This window comes from Dipodomys merriami, unplaced genomic scaffold, assembly GCF_024711535.1.
Source record: "Dipodomys merriami isolate MVZ:Mamm:240054 unplaced genomic scaffold, mDipMer1.0.p SCAF_412, whole genome shotgun sequence".
In the NCBI taxonomy this organism is placed as follows: domain Eukaryota; kingdom Metazoa; phylum Chordata; class Mammalia; order Rodentia; family Heteromyidae; genus Dipodomys; species Dipodomys merriami.
This window is the reverse complement of record NW_027205738.1, coordinates 589182-612592: the sequence shown is the minus strand read 5'-3', so window position 1 is coordinate 612592 and position 23411 is coordinate 589182. Positions and strand designations below refer to the sequence as shown.

General features: G+C 47.9%; 1 protein-coding gene across 4 annotated transcripts in view; it reads left to right on the top strand.

Annotated features, from left to right (window-relative positions):
* LOC138807144 (single-stranded DNA-binding protein 3) overlaps positions 1-23411 on the top strand; it is a 156814-nt gene that overhangs the window by 87620 nt on the left and 45783 nt on the right. The window lies entirely within an intron of this gene.

Here is a 23411-nt window from a genome sequence, read left to right as displayed (position 1 = left end):
CAGGCCCCTCTAAGTCCATTTCGTTGTTTGGCCAACACAGCTCACTTCCCACTTACCTTCTGCCTTCCCTGAGGTCTAGCGCTCACCAATGCCTTGCAGATTGCAACAGGGAGCCACTTACCCCCATTAAAACTGGGAGGGTTTGGGAGGGAGGAAATGGGCGAGGGTGTGTTGGGAATGTTTTAGCTAATGCAGGGAGTGCTCTTTAAAAGGCAGGTAGAAAACTTTTCTCCTTTATAGATCAATTAAAAAACGCTTCTTAAAATTAATCCCTGGAACCGTATGGCAGTGGGCTTTTGTTTTCTTGTTCATACCTAACTCTGTATATCTTCCCCCTTCTCCACCCCCTCCCCCCTTGTGCACGCATGCGAACACACACGCAAAAAAACAGGTACCCTTGGTACCTTTAGAAATTTCTTTGAAAGGTGTCCAGGTGTGTTTGAAAAGAGCTCTCTGCCTGTGATAAATGCTGGGAGTGACTGAGCCTGTGGCCCCTAGGAGTGAGTAGAAAGCAGGGCTGAGAGTTGAAGAGCCATCCAGAGAGGGTAGGGAAGCTGACTGTGTCTCCCCATGTCTACACAGCCTGCTGGCAGCAGCAGGCATGAAGACAGGCATCTTGTCAGAGCTGGGCAGATGGCGTTCACCTGCTCGGGACACACTCCCTGGTGCTAGGGGCCCTTGGAGTTGTTGGGATAATAACAGACAGCTGCCAGCTCTGGACCAGGATCTGCGGGCATTCAAAGGCTTGGAAGTGCAGGGGGCGGGGAGGGGGGGGGTGAGCCGGCTTGGGGCCTCCCCACCCGCCATGTCTTTCCTTTTGTTTGAGATTTGTGCCTCTACCCCCCTTTCCTGCACCAACATCCGAGCAACAAGAGTGTTTTAATAGAAGACAGTTCTGTTTTGGAAACGACAAGAAAGCGCCTTGTCGAGTGTGACCTGGCCTCTCCTTTGTCCTGCCTCCCCTTCTTTGTGTGTGCCTGCAATGGGTTTTGTTCTAAGGGGCAAAGGATTTGGACATGAATTTGGTGTGTTCCTAGGGTTTTCTTTCTTTATTTTCTTTTTTCTTTCTGGCAGCAGCTAAAGGTTTGGGGTGGGTTTTTTCCCCCATGAGTACAGGGTAGTTGGGAAGCTAGGGATTTGAGACCACTCCAGGTCTTTCAGTTAACAAGTGGCATCAAAAACAGTGAGTGGCAAAGAAGCCAGCTTTCTGACTGCTTGGCGATTTTTCAGCTTCTTGTGTCTGTGCATGAAGGACAATAATTTCTCACAGTTCAGTCTGACTAAAATCCTAATAGGAACTTCTACTTAAATATCATTTGAAGACAAGGGTGGCTGTTCATGACCCAGCTTCCTCTCTGTGCTATATCCCAAAAGGGGCTGGTGTTCCCTGAATTATGGGATGAAGTCTGCACTTGCCTGTGTTGACTGTATTTAGATGAATAAGCACCATCACTCTCATTAGGCGACTTTGAAAATTATGTATTATTTGGGGAGGACTGACTTAGATGGGTCCTAACAAAAATTATGACTTACCCTTGTGGTGGGGCTCAAGATCTGGGCCTCACTCCTTTAGGTCAGCTTAGCAAATCTGTGGTACTTAGAAGATAGGGGAACATCACAGAATCAGCCCAGTCACTGTTAAGTACGCTATGTCAGTGTTGTTTGCTTACATGCGCTGAGCATGCAGGTGGCAGATGCCCCTTGTTAAACATCTCTAGAACTGTATTCTATGCATGTCTCCCCAGAGTTCATCAGAAGAACATTTTAGTTTTGTTGATAGCTTAGAGTAGCATTTCATTTCCTATCCCTAATCATTCCAAGCTGGTAGGATTTGCCTTCTCAAAGAGTTTTAAGAACTGTCCTAGGAATGAACTCACACTTTTCTGGTAATCATGGCCTCTCCTGTTTTTGTTTTATTTATTAATGAGCATCTCTAGTGAGTTGGGCAGTTTGTGGGGAGAGGTGCTTAAAAACATGACTTAATGTATTCCACATACACCAGGGATCCGAAGGCAAATGAAGGCAAGGTCCCTCCCTTCAAGGAGCCCCTCTAGTATAGTGAGACCAAGGGAATATAAAACAGTGAGGTGGAGTGGGTTCCCCAGGTGCAGAGGAGGAGAGGAAGAGAGGAGGAGAGGTGGGTGTGGAAGTTGGTGAAAAAAAATGATGTTTTTGTTATTTGGGGAGCAAAGAGCATTGCTTGCTGGCTGAGCAAATTAGTAGGGAGGCAGTTTCCTTCAGAGGAGGCAGTGAGCCTCCAGGCTCCAGAGCTGAAAAAACAGGAGAAAGAACACAGTGTGACCCTGAAATAGGAGTGCAAATTCACCGCAGCAGGGTCCACATAGCCTCTTGAAGCCCATGCTTCGGCTTGGGGCTATAGGGCACTAATGTCTAGAATGCCGTTTGAGGCTTTGTTTTCCTTTAGAACTCCAGTTGAGTGACAAGAGGAATGGTTTGGTGGTCCTCGAACAGTTGTAGTCAAATTAGCTGAGTGTCAGGTGACACCAGTTACCTGTGTGTGACCTTCAGCAGTTAAAGCCTCAGTTTCCTGCTCTGTGAAATGGTTCTTATAAAGCATCTGCAGTGTGGGTTGGTGTAAAGGGAGGTAGAGAGAGGTGTCACACAAAGTGCTTAGCTATTTTCCTCTTTCTGGTGATAATGCCAGTGGTACCTCCTGAGAAATGTCAGCATCCAGGCTCCCGAGCCCACCACAGGTCTCCCACTCAGTGCAGGAATGAACCATGTAAGAGGGAAGATGGCCTCAGGTGAGGCTGTACTGTGGCCCTGACTTTTTTACCTGTTACACAGGCTGGTTTCAAATAACCTAACTTTTGCCAAAAATGAGCCTGGTATCCTGCCTTGAAACTCTATGCTTGTTTGGACTTGTAGCCTTCCCCGTTCGGCAGTGGATGAGCTCTTTGACACATGGCTGACACCAGTCTGAGGCTTATCGTACCAAGGTATGTGTTATCATATTCCTCCCATTCTCATTCAGCCAGAGTGTATGTCATACCCACTCAGGCTGTGGAAGGCATCCTGTGAGCTCTGCGCAGGTCTGACAGTCCTGTCCTGGAGGAAGTAGAGGAGTAAAGGTGGCTCATATCCTAGGAGGGAAAAAAGAAGTGGGTATCCTGCTAGTCTGGCCTGAAGGATGCCAAAAGTTAGGGACAGATAGAGGGGGAGCTCACTCAGTAAGAAAGTCCTGGAAAGGATTTCTGAGGAATGTGGCGTTCTCCAGGATGCTGAAGAATAGCAGTATTTGCACACAGGAGGAGTGATGGCAGGGTATCGTGGGAGAAGACAAAGCCATGGGAAGCAACTTGCAGAAAGATTGAACTTGGGATGAGACTGGCAGCAGAGGAGAAAAGTCTGTAAAACCTGGAGCCAGACAGGAATGCTTATATTTGAGGCTCCAAACCAGATGAGGGTTTCTTTCTACCTATGATGTGTCTGTTATGAGAGGATCCGAAGTTGAATTTCCTTACTTTCACTCCATGGCTCCAAGTTGCTCAGTCTGGCAAAGGCAGACAGTGGTCTCCAGCTTGGAGCTTTCTTCCATTTTAAGAATGTGCATTGTCCTGTGATTGCTCAGCGAAGTAACTTTTTGGTCTCCTAAATTCCATCTCTAGCCAGAGATGTATATAAGTTGTATTACCTTAGTTATGACATATGAAGATAGGAGATTTACTATTTATCGAACCCCTGCAATGTAAGAACCATTGTGTGCTAGGCAGCTATTGTGTTTTCTGAATAGGGAAAGAAAGAATTAAGAGGACTAGTGACACTGGAAGGGAAGTGCCTGGTTCTATGCTAGGCAGTTCACTGCTGGCTATCCAGTCTTTATGTCACTCTCATGGGCTCTAGGGAGTAAGAGTTCCCTTATTCAGTTAAGAAACAGCTTAAAGCTGGGCACTGGTGGCTCATGCCTGTAATCCTAGCTACTCAGGAGGCTGACATCTGAAGCTCACAGTTCAAAGCCAGCCCAAGCAGGAAAGTCTGTAAGACTCATCTCCAATAAGCCATTCAGAAAACCAGAAGTGGCACTGTAGCTCAAGTGGTAGAGTACTTGCCTTGAGCTGAAGAGCTGAGAGTCAGCAGCAAAGCCCAGAGTTCAAGCCCCACAACCGACCCTCCCCTCCCCTAAAAAAAAAGCTTAAACGGGCATTATGGTGGTGCACATCTATAATTCTAGCACTCAGGAATACAGCCTTAGACTGTGTATCAAAAAACAAAAGAAATAGCCCAGAGTCCTGTAAAGGATTGATATTTCATATTGATGGCCTAGTGTTTTTCTGGGTTTTGTGAATGCATTTATATGTGAGCATCTCTGCTGTCCCAGCTGGATCAGGGCTCATCTCAACAGAGGTCAGCTGAGAGGCTTGCATACCAGGTGGGGTTGTTTCCACAGGTGAAGACCTGTATATTCTCTGACAGCATCCCTACACTCAGCCTCCAGCCTTGCTTCTGCCTAAGAGCAAATCCCAAGTCTGACTCCAGTGACACCTGGACTTGCTCTTCTGCCTGGCCTGTGGCTACTGGCTCACAGGGGCTGCTGCTCTACTGTGCACAGGATCTTTGTTCCCTGGGAGCCCTACCTGCTATTACTCTTCTTCACCTCCTACACCCACCTCTCTTAACTCGCTCCCTCAGCCTTACCTGGCTAGTGCCTCTTCCTCTGCTAGGACGTATTTTACCTGGCACCTGAATGGCCTGTATTTTAAAAACTCAGCAGTCACCTGTGGCTAGGGCTTTCCTGCAGAATTTTGTGGGTGCAGAGAATAAGAACCTGGGGTTCTCAGAATGATAGCCCTGTTTTGTGCTTTTGTAACTTTGTTTATTGGCCCAGTGGCCTTAGATGGGTGACTTCTTCTCTGAGCCTATGTGCATGTGAAAGTATTAAACCAGGTCTTCGTTTAGTTAGTGCCAGAACTATTCCTTCTTCCTGAGATGGGAGAGCTAGCTATCTAGGTGGCACTGTGAGGCTGCTTGAGAGAGGCAGCCTAGGTTGGAACAGATCATCTAGGTTAGGGATAGGAGATAATAGGAATGGAACTCAGGAGAGCTGTCTAGTGGAGTCACCCCCACCCCAACCTCACTTCTGGTTGCTTGTTTGGCCCCTAGAGCCTTCTATGACAGCACTAGCACCCCATAGTTACAGCTAGCTCGCTCTTTGTCCTGTGTAATTAGTGCAGTGTGCCTCACTCTTGTCTCTAATTGTGTTGTACATCGTGTACTTTATTATATCAGGATATAATACCGTTAGCTTGGCAGTTATCTTGTTCACTAATTGTTCATGTGTCTGTCTCATCTGCCTCGCTGGATTACCCACTCCTTTTGAATAGCAGGCGCCGTCTTCTTTGCCTTGGAGGCCCAGCACTGCAAGGGTGCGGCTTGGGGGCCCAAGTGCAAGTTCCATATTGACCAAACACTACTTGCCCAGGGCCTCATGTTACATACAAGCAGGGGACAGAAGTGGTCTTCAAGCCCCCAGGCAGCCCTATCATTGCCTAATGTAGTGTGTCCTCCTCTGATGCTCGAGCTACAGTGTGAAAAAGTGGTCCCCACTGCTCCGTAGGTATTTTTTGAGTGCCAACTAAGTACTGGGAGGAGACAGTGGTAAATGAGAAATAAACAATTATCTGAGGATTTAACATGTTGGTACTGCACTTTTACTCATCAATTGCACACAGCACACGCTGTAGTACATTTTGCACATCCCTCATCCATGCTGAGCACTGGGATAGCCCAGAAAGCAAAACAGATTACCCCACTCTGCCTTCATTCTCCAAGGGAGGAGAAACAAGCAGACACCCTGTGGGAAGAAATCCTCATGCACATGAAGGTGCCCAGGAGGAGACCAACAGGCATCAGGCCAAGGAAGGTAGTGATGAACCATGCCCCCCAAAGACCTGAACAGACCCCATAGAGGAGCACACCAAGTTTGCACCTCCCTCCTCCTCAGGGCAGCCATGCCTAAGGCTGGAGTGTTTGTATTTCTGCCTTTGCATATGTGATGAGGGGAATGGGGGAGAGACTTGGGCAAGATTCTAAACCCAAACCAGATGAAGGTGGTGCTGCGGGTGCCTGGGAGTAGGTCTGGCCTTGTGAGCATGTGGCTGGGTCACCCTTTATAATTACACTGCTGTGGTAAAGGCCCCAGAACCCAGGGTGGTGGCGGGTGGGCCAGCAGGGAAGCCTGCTGCCTGGCTTCCCATCTGCTCAGCCTCGCTTGGCTCTGAATGGATTAGTTCTGTTTGGGTTGGAGCTTAGTGTTGTATGTGTTTTCAACCCCTTCCCGTTTGTTCTTCTTTCCCTGGCCTGAGTGGCTGCCCAGGGTTATGAGCCCAAGGAGCTGAGATGGTCTCTGTGAGGGGGACAGAATGGTGAAATGGCCATTATCCAATCAAGAAAAGGAATTATTAAAGTTTGTATTTTTTCTGCGCCACTGTGGAAACTGGGATGTAGCTGGAGAGCTATATTGAAACCCTGTGGAAGCCAGAAGGTAGTGTTCAGCCTATAGAAACTGGTGGTACAGTGTAGTAGGTATGCGTGAGTACTGCCTGGCACAGACTGCCCCTCGATGAGTTTGCGCTGCTAAACCAAAAGTGATATGCCAGTGGTGATTTTTAGTAAGACTTTCTTGCAGGTGAGATTTCTGAATGGGTGCTAGTTTTTTCCTGCCAAATGATCCGGGTGAGGCTTCTTTTTGCAGGCAGCTGTTGGCAGATAATTAATTTTACAGGCAATGTGATGTGGTAAAAGGTTGAATATGGTCTTCCCCTGACCTCCTGAGCCCCGATTTCTCCATTTAAATGAGTATATCCACTCTTGCAGGATTGTGGAGCCAGGAGAGTTGATAAGATGCAAGAGACTCAGTGCTGTCCAGATGGACACTGGCAATGTTCAGTGCCCATCTCTGCACTGCCGTACGAGGTGCATGGGATGTTGGGAGCGCCTGTGGATACCATTCTGTTTCCTGAGGGGCTTTGAGGAGCTTCAGGGAAAAGCATTCTTGTAGAAAAGCTGCTGTTAAAAAGGTGTGGTCCATTGCTCTCTGTGGAGTTCCTCCAGTATCTCCTGGAAATGGACATTGTGGAGAGGGGGTTGGGGCAGGCAGAAAGCAGCCACAATCTTGGCTTTCCTGGAGTCTACATTCTAGCTAGAGAATCAAAATTTCACACATGTGGAACAATTAGAGAAAAATAACAGATGGTGTCTGGTCAGGTATCAGTGCAGTGTCCCAGACTTCCCCACCCTCCAGCAGAAATAAAACTTCTTTTCTCTGGAATCCCACAGCTGAGTACAGGCCTATTTAATACTATATATCACATCAGTTTGTAATTGGTCATTTATGTCATTGACATAAATGTGCATCAGTATTTGCTGAGTATCCTCACCTGTGTGCCAGGGACCATCCTGGTCCTTCCTCATGTCCTTGCTGGGCCCTGTGTTCAGTCAGCATAGGACTGTCTACTCTCATGGTTTCCAGCCTGGTGATGCTTTTGGTTTCTTTTGGGCTTATAAGCCTCAGAGCAAGCACCTCCCAGGCTGCCTTTGACCTTCTAAGGAGGACAGCACTGCCCTGCCCTTCATGTGTGGCTGAGGGACTAGGCAGTGGTCTTTTCCAGTCTGGAGGAGTCCATGAAGACTTCCAACACTGCTAAGCACTTGGAGGACTGACACCCCCTTATCCTCTCTGGGCCTTTGTTTTCTTGGCTTTTAAAACTAGGAGAGAGTAAATGAAGAGATAACATTATCCAAAAAGAAATGTACCATTACCTGACTTATGTAAATATAACCCCCCTGTACATCATCTCTATAATAACAGTAAAAAAAATTTAGGGTGGGATGAAATGATGTCTCTGATAGTATTGGTTCTGAAACATTTATGTTTCTGTTTCTTTTTGAAATGCCCCTGGAAGTATCTTTGGTGTGCTAAATCCTTATCTGGGTGCTGAATGAAGACACCACCTGGTTTCTGAGATCTCAGTGCCTCGTAGGAGAGATAGATGCCAGTCATAGATCTATGGGACCTACTTGCTGGGTGTCCTAGGAGAAAACCTGACTGGCTTCTTCCCAGGAGGCCTGCTGGTGAGGTGGCATCTGTATGGACCTGGAAGAGAGAAAGAACTACAAGTTGAGGCCTGAGGGAGCCAAGAGTGATAAATGTGTTTCCAGGCAGGGAAGAGTCTATGCAAACCCAGAGCTTTAGGAGACAGGCTGGTCTGGTATGGGGAAGCAAGCTTGGTTCAGGCCAGGCTGTGGAGGGCCTGCCAAGCTGCTGTGCAGTGGGGAGATGAGTGTCCCCAAGGCAGTGAGCAAGGTAATAGTCATCTGGAGAGAGGAACAGGGACAAAGGGAGGATAAGGCAGGCAACCAATGATGAGACAGACCCATACAGTAAGCCAGGCTTGAGGTCTGTGTCCAAATGGCAGTGGGGTTACTGTGGAACCTGAACCATTACTCTAACCCATGGAGAGCTGACATGATTGGGAGGAGTGCCCACAGTCTCCTTAACTCTCAGATTCCTTCCTAATAAATGAATGCCCTTGTGCCTACGAGGGTGGGCTTAAATGTGACTGCAGACAGCCTAGATTTTCTCAGTTCATGGAAAAAGGAAAAACTCAGATCTTCTAGTGACAGTATGCTGGACCTAGAGGCATCCTGGCTAGGTGGTAGGCATGTCTGCCTTCCACTTTGGGTCTTAATTTCTCTTTTTGTAGAGATGGTAGGGGTGGAAGGACATCAGGGCAAAGTCAAGGTGTGCTAGCATGCCCTGTGATCCAGTGTCTGGAGGCTCAAGCTTGCAAGGCAGGGTGGCTCCATTCTTGGCAAGTGGAGTGGAAAATGCGAGTGTCTTGTAGTGAGTCCCAGAGGGTGCGGACATGGGCGTGTGTGTGTGTGTGTGTGTGTGTGTGTGTGTGTGTGTGTGTGTGTACATATGTGGCTGGGTGTGCCCCCCAATGTGTCCTTTGGACTGGGCATCTATACTGGCCTAGCTAGGAACCTACATGGAGTCCCTTCCCTTCTGTGATCTTAGCTTCCTTATAACTATTCTTAGTAACAAGCAGGAGCCCTTACCACCGCTGAGCCCTAGCACACACTGGGTATTTGTTTCTCCATGCACATCCTCAGTATTGTGTGGCACCTTGAACATTGTGTGCGTGCGTGCGTGCGTGTGTGTGTGTGTGTGTGTGTGTGTGTGTGTGTGTGTGTGTGTGTGTGTGTGTGTGTCTGTGTGTGTGTGTGTGTGTGTGTGTGTGTGTTCTTATTTTGGACCTATTGCAGAATTTCTCACTGCTGCCAAGTTATTTTCTTAGGATATATTTAGATAAAGTGAGATGATCGAGAAGTAGATGACGTATATTTGCACAGTGATGTTTGCACACGACAACCATGGTGTTTTTGGAGCTTATGTCCAGAAGTTTCAACCTTCCTGGACCCTCCTCATATGCTTGGTAGAGAGGTAATATACCTCCTCAGAGGGCCCAGGGAGAGAATGAGTGGCATTACAAGCCCTCTCTTGCAGAGATTAAACACAGCTGTTGGACCCACACCATACTTGCTGCCACCTCCTTTCCATTGAGTGAAGGAAGCATCCAAGATGATAGAAAGAATGGGTAGGAGAAAAATCCTGTGAGTCCCACTCTACCAGAAAGGCAGCTGTCTCCTGGGGGTGGTGTGGGCTCTGGGATTGCACCTGATAAGACATGAAATAAAATTACCCTGTGGTTGGTATTGATTGAAAGTTTTGGGGGCGGGGACGGGTGTGTGTGGGGGGGGGGATGGGAAGGGGAAAAAAGGAGGAGGCAACAATGCTTGATAAGAAATGTACTCATTACCTTGCTCATGTAATTGTAACCCCTCTGTACGGTATTTTCACAATAATTTTTTTTTTATAAAAGGTCTTGGGGACAGCACAAGCTTCTCCAGGTGGGGTACGCAAGTCTGGTCCTGTACATCTCTTGGCAATATTTCTTTGCCCCCTGCCATGTGCCTCATTTTGTCTGAGTTTATATTGTTCGCATATTGATACAGCATGCTAGGGGGCAGAAAGGGGTCTCACCCCTCTCCAGACCTATTAAGCTTACAGTGGGGCAAAGCAGCCTCTTCTGTTAATACGTTTAAGACCTCCATCTGCATGATGGAGGCAGCTTTAATGAGATTAGAAAGCTTAACCAAGAGGCCAATTAAATCTGGGCCCATACCTGTTTGGGCGGTTGTCTAAGCCCTGACCTGCTCCAGAGGCATCCTGCAGGTCCTCCTGGGAGCCTGGCTGGGAAGTATGAGGGGGCAGAAGACAAATGCCCATCTGGCCCAGCTGTCCCCAGACCTGGGGTCTCTCTCCAGCTGGAATCAGGGTAGAGACAGAACCCAGGAGAGTTCTATCTGATAGAACATCTGGTCTTAGAGCTCCCAGAGCTGGACCCCTGCACCCTTCCTGCATCCTGGAGCACAGGCAGCTGGGTAGTTGCAAAGATACCTGGTGATGTTGATGTGTGACAAGGCTTGTAAACCAGGAACTGGGTGCACTCCCTTCATTTTATAGGGAGGGGAAGGCCTCACGAGGAAGCCAGCCATGCCTGATTCCTTGCTGGTGTCCCTTGGACTGTCCAGGTAGAAGGGCATGTTGCTTTCTGTTCACAGACCCTTTCTGTGTCATTTGTGCTCGTCACTGCTGTATAAGGAAGGCGAGGCAGAACAAAGTAAAGTTGGGGAGACCTGTGCCAGATGGATACTAGAGCCAGAGGACTGACCCTCAGATTAAGTCCCCCCCCCTTTGCCATGACTTAAGCTTTCCTTTGGTTCCCACTGGAGGTTGGAGGAATATGTAGGTTTGAATGTTTAGACCCAGCCAGGAGGAAAATTCTAAAATCAGTTAACTATGACCTTGTGTAAGACACTTACCATTCTGGCCAGCACTGGCAAGATGGGTCAATATAAAATAAAGGAGTGGATTTACTCACTTCGGGAGGCTGTTGAGGATTAAGTGAGATCAGCCTTCCTTGGTGCCTGCATTGTGTAAGCAGGATGTGAGGGCTTGTGCCCATGTTCCTGGGATGTAGAACCCGGAAGCCGTGGGGACCTGGATGGGAGCACTGAGGCTCTAGTTCCTACTGGCTTGGCCTTCCCCACTGGAAGACAAGTGGAAGGGAGGGTTTCTTTCACAGGAGTATGTTTGTGGAGCACCTGACTGATGCATGCCAGGTAAACATTGTTCTAGGATGTGGGAGAAACTTCACTTCATCCTGGGAGGTGGCAGGCAGGCTTTCTCACCCATTTTCTTTTTTTTTGGGGGGGGGGGGGGTGGTCTGTTCGTGGGGCCTGAACTCTGGGCCTGGGCGCTGTCCCTCAGCTCTTCAGCTCAAGGCTAGCGCTCTACCACTTGAGCCATAGCGCCACTTCCGGCTTTTTTCTTTTTGCTTATATGGTGCTGAGGAATCGAACCCAGGGCCTCAGGCATGCAAGGCAAGCGCTCTACCACTGAGCCACCTTCCCAGCCCCTCTCAACCATTTTCTAGATAATAGTCAGCCCAGACAGATACCTTGGGAAACCAGGTTCCAAATCCCTGCTGCCCTCCACCTGGTAAGTATGTCTTTTTCTGTAGTTCCAGATTCAGCTTCTGAAGGCTCATACACTATACATATTTAGTTAAAAATTCCTATCTTGGATAGAGAAAACCTAGGCCATGGCTTTAAGTGGGATTAGGGGAAAATAAAAGAAAAACAGACTGCGTAAGATCAGGTAAGCAGCAGAACAGGAAGGTTGGTCATTTGTCAAGGACAGCACTGTCATCCCTATCTGAGTTCCAAGTTTCAAGCTGGGAGCAAACCCAGGACTCAGATTGAGATCTCCCCAGAGGCCACCATGTTTCTGTCCTCCAGCTACCAACAGTGTGATGAGAGAAACAAGCATGTGGGAGTGAAGGCCACACTTCACTCTCTTGACATCTGGGTTTTTGCCAGCCCGTCCTGTGCTTTGAAAGGAAATGAATAAAAAAGAGAGAAATTTATCAGAAGAGACAGGTTTAGCTTTCTCTGAAAAGTTCTTTCTCAGTCCCTAGCCATTTCGGTTTTTATCGATTACCAGATGTAGCAAACATTTGGATTCTACTTCTTAGGAACCAATAGTCTGCAGAAAAATAAGCCCTTCTCATAGGATAAAGCCAGGTAGGAAATAGTAGAGATACAGGTAGAGTCTTGTGAAGTTGGAACAAACTATCTTGCTCCAGGCAGGCTGAGGGATGCCTTGGGATGGCAGAAGCTGGCATAAAATGGCCATTCTAGGGGGCAAGGCATGTGCAACAAGGCTGAGACCAAGATTTCCTGTGGCTTCAGCTCTGTGTAGAAAAAGAGAGAGGGGATGGAATGAGAGGTTGAAATGAGATCACAGCCCTTTCATTATCTCCTTGTGTCTCAGTTCCCGTGCCAAACCCGAGAGGACAATCCCTGTCCTGCATTAAAGGGGTATATCTCAAGTCAGGGTGAATTGCCTGTCTCTGAGTTAGCCTGGGAGCTGGGAGCTAAACTTCTTCCCTGCAGTCCATCCAGTGCTCTATTTACTTTACAGCTGCAGCCCATGGTCTGTTGAATGTTCTATTGGACGTTTGATTAAAGAGACATAGGTGGAAACTTTCTAGTATTGAGTTCTAATTTAACCACTAAAGGGCCTTTGTGCCTGTTTAGAACTGGTAAGCAAGAACAGACCAAGAGTTTTATGCATAGATAAATGGAAGGGTTTGGAGAGCTTGTTGAACAGAGACAGTGCAAGTAGCACTAAGTGGACCTAAGACCTGGTAGGTGAGGAGCTGGCTAACCATGTGCTTGGGACGTGGTTAGCCCAGGGAGGGTACAGAGCAGGGTGCATCTAGGGTTCCACGCCAGGCTTAGAAGCAGATCCAGGCCCCATGGTTAGTTTGCTATTTCTCTTGGTCCTTTTCCAATGCTTATGGAGGAAGTAACCCCTTGAAGCCAGTGGAGCAGACAGCTTGGTCAGAGAGCCCAGGCATTGAACCTGCTGAGAACAGGGGATGGGATGGCAGGTAGATCTCAGCAGTGTACAGACACTTAGGGTCTTCTTCTTGAACCCATCCCCTGAGGCCTAGCTGTGACTCGAATTCAGTTCCCCACTCCATTCATTGATTCTGTCCTTCTTCAGAGCTACAAATGCTTTCCCTAGATGGCAGCTGAAGTCATCCTTACAGTTGTCTTTGGGTGGGGATTTAATGATGATTTCCAGTATACTGACAGGACTAGTGGCTAGGAGGCCTGCCTAAGGCATTTGGCAGCAAGGGACACGCAGTTCCAGCTCCCAGGCCTTCTCATTGCTCAAAGTTGGGGTGTTTCAGAAAGAGGGAACAGTGTGTCCCAAAACTTGCGTAGGCAGGGGTGTGTGGTAGTGGTGGTGGTAGAGGTTTGGAAGGGAGGGACTAGTTGTTTGGATGGGATCCAGTGGTAACTAATGGAAGATCATTTGAATTAGCTAGTCTTGGAATTTGACCTTGTAGATGTGGTGAGTACTCTTGAAAGACAGGATTTCTACAAGAATTTTATTCATCCAAATAATATTTACTAAGCCAGCAACTTCTCTGTGTTTTGCTACACCATTCCTGCCACATCTTTGAGAAGCCAGCTGGCTTATTTAATAAGGAATTAACAGTCAGGTGTATCAAGTGCTATGAGGAAGAACATGAAGAGGACACAGAGGTAGCACCAGACCCAAGAGGAGAGTGTTCCAGAGACAGGGACCAGCTTCTGCCAGAGACTGGGACCAGCCTATGCAAAGGTGGTTGGGCAAACTCATCAAGTAAATGTATGGAAAGAAAGGCCTTTGTAAATTGCTACTAAATATGTGTTAACAAGTTATTCTCTGTCAAGTGTTGGGCCTTGGGGAAGGCCTCCTTGAAAACCCTCCTTTGTACTGCCAGCACCTTAGGGGTGGGTATCCTCCAGGGGAATTTTTTTTCCCACCCCCTGGTCCTGGGGTTTGAACTCTAGACCTGGGTGCTATCCCTGAGCTTTTGTGCTCAAGACTAGCGCTTTACCACTTCATCTACAGCTCCACTTCTGACTTTTTGGTGGCTAATTAGAGATAAGAGTCTAACAGACTTTCCTGCCCCAGCTGGCTTCAAACCTTGGTCCTGAGAGATCAGTCACCTGAGTAGCTAAGATTACAGTTGTTAGCCACCAGCGTCCAGTTCTCCAAGGGAAATTTTGCATCTGTTTCAGAAGCCTGACTAGCCACCTCCAGCTTTTCCCATCCACGCTCTTGGCCCACTTCTTTTATTGGGGGGGGGGAGGGAGGGCAGGGGGATCCAGTAGTGGGGCCTGAACTCTGGGCCTGGGCGCTGTCCCTCAGCTCTTCAGCTCAAGGCTAGAGCTCTACCACTTGAGCCACAGTGCCACTTCCGGCTTTTTTTCTTTTTGCTTATGTGGTGCTGAGGAATCGAACCCAGGGCCTCAGGCATGCAAGGCAAGCGCTCTACCACTGAGCCACCTTCCCAGTCCCTTGGCCCACTTCCTTAGCAGCTTCTTACTACAACTGTAAAGGATGTGTATGATCTTGAAAGTTCTGGACCGATTTTGGGGTGTACCAGCAAGAAAACTGTGTGGATATAGAACACCTCCAGATGAGGCTGTGGACTTGGCCATGGTGAGCTGGAATGGCAGCCCCCTGCCTTAAGCCACAGTCTAAGCTGACAAGTCGAGGACCAAAAAGAAGGGAGCACACTGGCTCTTGGTGGGTCCCTGACCCCACTCTTCAACCCCTCTACATCACTTCAGGAACAAATCAGTCAGCACTTTCTGAGAGCCTCCTCTAAACGTGTGCTGGGGCAAGCTCTGTTCTAGAATGCTGCTGTGCTGAGCAGGGGTGTGAGACCCCTTTATCAGCTGATAACTGTGATAATAGAATTTGAGACATTCAGAATGGCTGTGGTGTTCCTAGGGAAAACAGGTACTAGAGCTATTACCTTTTCTTCTCTTCTACAGACAGATGTGGTTATGTGCATACACATGTACACATACACACACTATCCATATGTACATGACTCTGTGAGTCTGTCATTCGAGGTGTTAACATTGCTCTCAGCTCAGTGTCATTCCTTTCTGTGTTTGTTGAGAACCCTGAGGACTGGAAGCTGGGTAGCCTGGACCACTTTGGTCTGGTCTGGTCCAGTACAGCAGACGTCCCTGGACCTGCTGCCATGTGGCTGATGGGGTAGCCGGGAAATGTGGAGTCCACATAGGGCCTGAGGAGGGCTCACTTACCACATAGGAGCACTCCAAAGGGAAGCAGCACTAATTGACAGGGTGTTGGTTGATTGTGTTGACACAGTCAGTGTGGCCATTGCAGAGAGAAGTAGAAGGGACTCCTTATAGAATCTCATCCTTCGGTGTGGCATCAGGGCTCACCCTGTAACCATGTCATTTTGTAATTGAAGCACTTGGGGCTCTGAGAAGGGCAGGGGTAGCCTTGTTTCTGGTCTCGTGCCTGTTTCTGTCAGGGTTCTCCTAGAGCTGAGCTGGAGGTATAGGGCCTTTTGTGTCTGTCTGAAGAATTTGGTAGAGGGGAAGAAATGTGGACTTTGAAGTGAAGTACGCTGGGTTTGCGTCCCAGACTGCCACTTCCTGACCTGCCGTGCAGCCTGGGGCAGGTCAGCTCTCTGAGCTTCAGTATTCTCTCTGTAACAGGGAAGATAATGCGACTACCCGTTGGACTGTTGAGAGGATCAGAGATAAGTACATAAAAGGCCAGGCATTAGGAGGCACATGTTAACGCATCCACCGGATGATGTCGTATGGCTCCTGTAGGCAGTGCAGGGGGAGTGTGTGGGCTCAACTGGAGTATGTCACCTCCAGGGGAGTGGAACCCTGCCTTTCTGGGTTCCTTGCCACAGATCCAACCATTACAACTTAGTGCTACCAGGGGGTGGAGGGCCTATAGGCTTCTTGCCTCTCGTACCTGAATTTCAGGCAGGAGGGTCATCTATGCTGTCCCTCAACAAACAATGGGGTGCACAGGACTTCTGGAGTGGACAGTGGAAGTCACCGAATGCCCAGCTCCTCATGGCATTGTTTGGTCCAATTTCCTTTGCATTGTGACCTACATCATTCTTTATTTGCTAAACCCTCTGAGCAGGCAGCAGTAATAAATCAATTAATGACTCCGATGAATCGTTTAATGGCTGACAAAATAACACTAAAGCCAACAGCTTGCATCTCTCCAGCAGTACCAAAGGACGCTGGTTGACTCGGGTGGGGGACGAAACAGAGACTGTTAGCTAAATTAGCGCAATTAGTGCGTGCTTTAAAGGCTTAGGCGGCATCTGCTCAGCTCTGAGCCAGCGTGTCGGGCGCACTGGGGAAGGCTGTGAGCACCGTGGTGGGCAGCTGCTTACCGGCTTTCCTCCTGGCCTAGCAGGAGAGCAGGAGGGCTCCAGTCCATTCCTTTACACACAAGAGGCCTTGGCAGGTTTGAATTATGTGCCCCCTTCCCTGCCAAGTATAAACGTCCCCAGCTTTGATATCAAGGGACCTTGGTGAACTTTCTAGACTGCACATTCGTCCTGTCACTGCAGAGAAGGAGGTGAGGGAAAGTGACTCTGTCCCTACTAAATTGGATGCCAGCTGAGGAGGTGTGGGCTCCCATCCTTGAAAGATGCTTGGAGTGCCTTGCCTTTAATGATTTCTTTTAAACTAAAGAAAAAAAAATAGTTTTAAGAAGTGAATCGGATGGCTTTCTGTTCTCTGCACACCTCGGTCCTGGCAGGATTAAGTTGTCATTGGAACTGAGTGTGTGTACGGGTCCACGCCAGGGAATTTTCCACTTTGCAGAAGCGACTGCCAGTGTTCTTGTTAAGGAGCTGTCACTGGCCTACTATGACATGTTTGTGGTTATAAGTAAGTAGCTCCTTAAGACAGTAGGAAGTGTGTGTGTGTGTGGGGGGGTGCTAATGGTACAAACCAGGGTCTGAAGCTCACCTTTCTTTAAGAAGACAACCAGTGTTGAACAAATATCACTGATCCATTCATAGTGTTCACCTGAGGGGTCCCCCACAACCCTGATCTCTCTAGCCTTATTGTATAGGCCATAGGCCAAGCCCCACATCAGGTTACCCAACTAGGGAGGGGTTTGCACAAAGAGAAGGGTGATATCTGGACAGTGTCCAAGGTACATCCAGGTGTTAATTACATAGGGATCCACCTCTTAGCCACATTGTGCCCTTTGATCCAGTTCCCAGAAGAAGCTAGGTGCTTCCTGGGATGAGTGGGCAGGGCCCAGTGAGGTGATAGCCTCCTCTCCTTAGCCCAGGGAAGTCAGTTCCTCAGTTCTTTCTGTTGAAATGTTCTGACAGGCATACTTTTCTTTCATCCCCCTCCCCACCCCACCCCCCTCCCTAGTGCTTACTAAGGTGACATTGGGGAGAGAGACCACAGCTACCTGCAGACTATTCATGGAATCATAAAACGTGAGCATATCTAGCCAGGCTCAGTAGTTGGCATGCCTATGAGGCTGGGGTAGGAAGATCACTTGAGCCGAGGAGAATGTGCAGCAACATACAAGAGCCTGTCTCACAAACAAGCAAACTTAAACAACTAGACATGTCTGCCATTGCCAGGTGCTGTGTCAAGTTCAGGGGCTATCTCACCCTGGCCTAGCGGAATGCCTGTCCTGAGAGTTGTGTTATCATTGACCCATATATATCCCTATGGGCTAGAGCATCCTTCCTTTAAACGTGACCCTGAAAGACTCAGAAATGTAACATGAGGTACCCAAGTGCTCAAGCTCCTGGTAAATGGAAGGAACTGGCCATGAAGCAGACCTCTGTTCTCAAGTGGCTGCTGTAACTGTCTGAACTATATGACTGTATGACTCTGAACTGTCTGAACAGAGCCTCTCTTTTCTCCTATGCAGCAATGGTGGGTTGTTGGGAGGACTTGGGGAGAGAAGCTTCAGCAAGCTGGCCAGAAGTGACAGTTGTTGAATGGCAAGCCCTCTGGGAGTGGGTGGGCTACGTAACTCCTGCCAAGGAGCCCCCAAGGTAAGGGAGGGCAAGTAAGCTTCACCCCAGCTAGGAGGTGGGATGGGCATGGGGTGGGTAGAGTTCAGAGGGATTTGCACTCTAAAGGAGGCTGTTAGGAGCCCTGTGCCAGGAGGGTGAAGATGACAGCAGTAATCTCTTACCTCCATATCTCCTTCTACATCTTTCAGTCCTGCTGTCCTTTAAGGCCCTGGCTCGAGTACCACCACTTTCACAAAGCCTCCCTGATCCCCCTAATCCCTGTCTCACAGTGCCTGCCTGGAGTACCTTCACACGTCCCTCAGTTCTCTGTCACCACGACACTTTTCATCCTCCAGACCTTCGGGGCAGAACCTGACTCTCATCTCCCATCCCAGTGGGCACAGTGCCATCCGTGCGGCCACAGGAGCAAATGCTAAATGCACCCGCCCTGTATCAAGTACTCGTAACCTTTTTACAGCTCCCACCTACCTTGTTTCTCTTTTTCTTCCCAAGGTAATTTGCCAATTAGGCCCAACAGACTCTTCAGTGGACCTTCTTTGACACACACGTGCACACATGTGCACTCACGTTCTACCTCTTGTTAAATGCCAACTCATTGAAATATTTGTCAGAAAAAGCCAAGTAAGAAGGTCATCCTACTTGGTGGAGAAGAGTAGAATACATAGGTGATCTCAAACACAAAGAAGGACTTGTGATTGCCAGATGTTCTTAATGCTCTGTCTCATGACAGAGCATTTGGCTCTTTTCATGAGCCAAAACTAAAAAAGCACACATTTTTCAGAACTTACAGATGTTGGTAACAGGGAACTGTTACTTGAGATTTTTGAACCCAAGATCAGAGGTGAGGGGACAGAGGGGCTGAAGTTAGAGCCACATGTGAGCTGCATGTCTTTAAGATAACGCTCCTCTGTGCCTCAGTTTTCTTACTAGCTAAACAGAAATGACATCTTCCTTTTGGGACATGAATATTTCCCTCCTTTAACCTCTCCTGGTTTATGGGATCAGCATGAAATAGCAGTTGCTTCTCCTACCTTCTCTGTTGTTAAGTTAATCCTCTCCCATGGAAGAGAGAAGTAAGATGGAACTTTGAGAAAGAAGATTTTACCATGACTTTTGCCATGTCACTATTGAGCAACCCAAAATTACCATATCCTACCACCTCCACAGCAGTTGGTTCTGAGACATAGATCGGGGAAGCTTTGTGTACCTTGGAACAGCTACTATTGGACCCAGAGCTGTCTGTCTCTCCATGCTGAGTGGGCACATCCACTTCTTCCTGTGTGACAGCCCCCTGACTATTTGAAGGCAGGGATCCTATGTCATTCCCTTGTGTCATTGGAACCTATTTTTAACGCCAGCTGGTTCTCTCTTCACATAGCAACAGTTCTTTGTTTTCTCTGAGCTGCAAAATCAAGAGCATCCATTCCCCTAAACGCATTCTGTTCTGTGGTCTGTGCGTAAGACCAAGAGACCTCTTCTTCCTCTCTGTTCCCTTCTTCAGACTCCATTGCTCTGGTCTTGGCCTTTCTGCATGGGTGATAACATTGTGACAATTCTTCCCGTTCCTCCACCTGAATCTTTACTGTGGTGATGTTGTTAGAATTCCCTCCAGGAAACTTGGCTGGCCCAGAGGGACCAAATCACTTCAGCTCTCTGAATTCAGCCCTAAGTGAGATCTGAGTGAGCCTTCTTGCCTTTCTGGGCGCCAGACAGGCATTCTTGCCTTGTTCCTATGGTCATCTCAAGAGGCCCCACCCACACCCAGCTTCATGACCTCTGTTTCCCAGCCACACCCTTAGTACTCCTCACACCCCAATTCCTCTGGCCCTCCCAGCCATGTGGCTAGGGTTGAGTTTCAGTCAAGGAAGGCTATGCTTGGTGGTTTCACATGTGGCCTGAGTATTGGGGCAGGGGAAGGAGGAAGGTGATTTACCAAATAAAGCACCATTTTCTCACTAATCTGGCAGGAGTCCAAGGTTCACTCTGAGCATTTGTTTTTATTTGTTTTCCAGGAGCTTCATGTGCATAGAAATATTTATTTGTAGAAAATAGTAAAAAAGTGGATGAGGAGACCTCAGTGCTAGTCTGGGAGTGAGGAAGACGGGTTCTTGGGCTGGGGTCAGGAGGTAATGCCTTACAGGGAACATCCTCTGCTCCCCCTTTTTTTGGGTGGGGGGGGCCGGTTTTGGGGCCTGAACTCTGGGCCTGGGTGCTGTCCCTCAGCTCTTCAGCTCAAGGCTAGCACTTCTGGCTTTTTTTTCTGCTTATGTGGTGCTGAGGAATCGAACCCAGGGCCTCATGCATGCAAGGCAAGCGCTCTACCACTGAGCCACCTTCCCAGCCCCCATTTCAGCTTTTTAAGTTGACTCTATCCCCAAGAGTAGGCAGCTGGCCTATATCACCATGTGCAAAGCTCTTTAAATTAGTTTCTCTTCCTCCCTCCCTCCTTCCTCTCTCTTCCTTCCCTCTCCTCCTATCCCCCCCTTCTCTCTCATGAGTTTATACCCCGTGGTTGTGCTTTATTTAGCCATGTATATACACAAATAATGGGTAGCTAGAACCCAACCAGTGGTGTCTGCCAGTTCAGATAACAGGTGGGTCTCTGGGTTCTTTATAATCTTTGATCTCTGAATGTGCTCTAATGAAAAGAGAAAAGCTGGCATTCATGGTCCTCTGGGAAAAGCATTGTTGTCTTTTCCTGTAGGTACTGCTTTTTCAAGCCCCTTCTTGCTTCAGTTTGTGGGATTGGATGGGCAGAGAAGCTTGGAAGAAGAGCCATCATGGACAACTCTTAACTAACCCTGTGATAGAAGGGAGAAACTAAATCCCAAGTGAGAAAGGACTTTTCCTTGGGTTGTCAGCTGGGACCTGAACTCATAAGGGCAGCCTTGGCCTTCTAGATCCATTATTCTTTATTCTCTGACTCTGATGGGGAAGTCCTTCCTGTGTAACCACCACAGCTAGTCATGCTGTAGGCCTAGGGAAGGCCACGGGTTTGGGTTTTGTGTTTTTAGAGAAAACTCACATGAGACACTTTGCTGAGTGCCTTAATGGTGTTCTAACTCAAGCTGGAAACCACAGGGAGAGGCTGACTCCTAGCAATCCAGAAAGGCCTGGCTCCAGATGGTCAGGTTTGAGCAGGTCTTTGAATAATACAAGTAGTAATCATTTATTGAACACCTGCTGTATGCCTCATGTAGTGCTGGGTAAACAGCCCCTGCTGTCAAGGTGGAGGCTGGGATGCAGCACACTGTTGACAGAATAACATAGGGCCCCTTGGTCTGGGTTTTGTGAGTAAGGGTTATTTCTGAGGCCTTCCAGCCTCTTTCCCTTGTGCCTCCCAATACACCAGTTGCTGCTTTCTTGCGCTTTTAAAAGTTTTTTTTTTTCTTCTGTGAGTTTGTAATTTGATTCATAATCAAAGGGGAGAAGCAATCACTGTGATCCTGCAGGGCACAGACTTAAGCATTGCATAACTACTTGGTTTAACAGATAGAGAAGGCCTCTTCTGTCATAAAAGTTGTCTCTAGGCTCAACACAATAGCTTGTACCTGTAACTCCAGCTGCTTGAAAAGTGGAGAGCAGAAGATCATTAGAGGCAAAAAGTTACTGAGACCTCATTTCAACAAACAAGCAAGGTGAGAGAGTTGTATCTGTGATATCTAGAGGATCAGGTTCCAAGGCTAGCCCAGGAAAAAATGCAGATCCTAACTTAGGGAGGGAGAAATAGCAAAATAATAATACAGCAAAAAAAAATCTGGAGAGGTGATATGGATCAGGTGTGGTAGAGTGTCTGTCTAGCAAAGGCTCTGAATTCAAATCCCAGTAGTACAAAAAAAAAGTTGTCTCCTTGGCCTCTTGTCCCTTAGTCATTGCTACCATATCTGCCTTTGCTGCTCTTCCTCCAGGAGCAGATGGTGAAATACATCTTCCATCTCAGATTTCAGAGAATTACTCCACCCCTTTACTAGCATTTCAGTTACCCTGGTCTTGCCTTCAAAGAATCACCCCTAGAACTATTGACTCACTCTAATTTCATAGGAACACCACATCTCAGGATGAAGGAGCCTCATAAGCAAAACAACAATGCATTTGCAGGTTCAAGCTTTCACTTGAAGTTGTTTTCTTAATTTTGACATACTGAACCTATGTATACCTCAATATAGGAAAAGTCAAATACTCCAAATAATGAAAGACAGGAACATTTTACCATAAAAAGGTCTACAAGTGTCCAATGTGAAAGCATTCCAAAAGGTAATGATCCAAAACACTCAAAAGGTAACTATCAGGTTACCTCAGCTCCCCCACCCTCTTTGTAAGTTTTTTCTGGGTGCTATGGACAAGTAGTTGTTGGTTCTTAATCACAAAAGGTCAAATTACACAGAACCACTAACCTCAAAGAAGTAATAATGCAGCTGAAGAATTGCTTAGTAAGTTTCCCTTTGTGGCCCACTCCCAGCTGACAAGGGGTCCAGATGAGGCAAGTGGATCCTCCTGCTCTGAATGGGCTGTGGATTCAAGGAAAGGAGACCTAGATCCATGTTTGAGGATGTTTGAAACTTGGAGCACACAGTATGGGGCATGTGTAAGAAGACTCATTTTGAAAATCTGCTACAGCTAACTCATTCTCTTTTACTTGGATCCGTCAGACAACCTTTCGTGCCTGTCCCCAGTCTTAATTCCCATGTTCTCAGAGTAATCCCATCTCACAGACCATATCCCATCCCAACTCAACCCACCACACTCCTCTAATGCAAAGGTAGAAACAACAGCCATTCTGCTTTTTACAAGACACCGATTTGTAGAGGTGTAAGTAGCTGGTTCATGCCATTTGTTAGTACAAATGATAGCACTTGGAGCAGAGTGGGTTGTTCACTGTTACGTGTGGTATTAGTGGAAGATTGGAAGCCAGGAGGTCTGGTTCCTATTTTGTGACTTGAGGAAAGGAAAAGAAAGAAGTGAGTCCTTCAGGGGTAGGTAGTAGGAGGCTGTATTCATGAAACAAAAGTGCTTGGTTTCCTGACCCTAAGGGTCATAAATTTGTCTTAGAGAAGAGCCACAACTCTTGGGGGTGGGGTGATCAGTGGTGAAATTAGTTTTGGTCATAATTGAGACCAGGGACTAGACTGGAGATGGACATCTGTAAGAATGGCACCTGGATCAGGGAATGGGCCCAGGAAGGGAACATCAAGGCCCCTGGATATGTTCCTCAGGCTAGGTGCTTGGGCCTCCCAATCTTTTGCCCTGCCTTTGTGAGCACAGAGCCAGGCACAGACATGCCGGCCACATGAACAGGTTTGTCACAGATTGTTGGAAAGAGGCCAGGTGGGGAACGCAACAGCGTCTGCTCACCCCTGGGAGGCATTTGTTGAGGCAGATGTACCA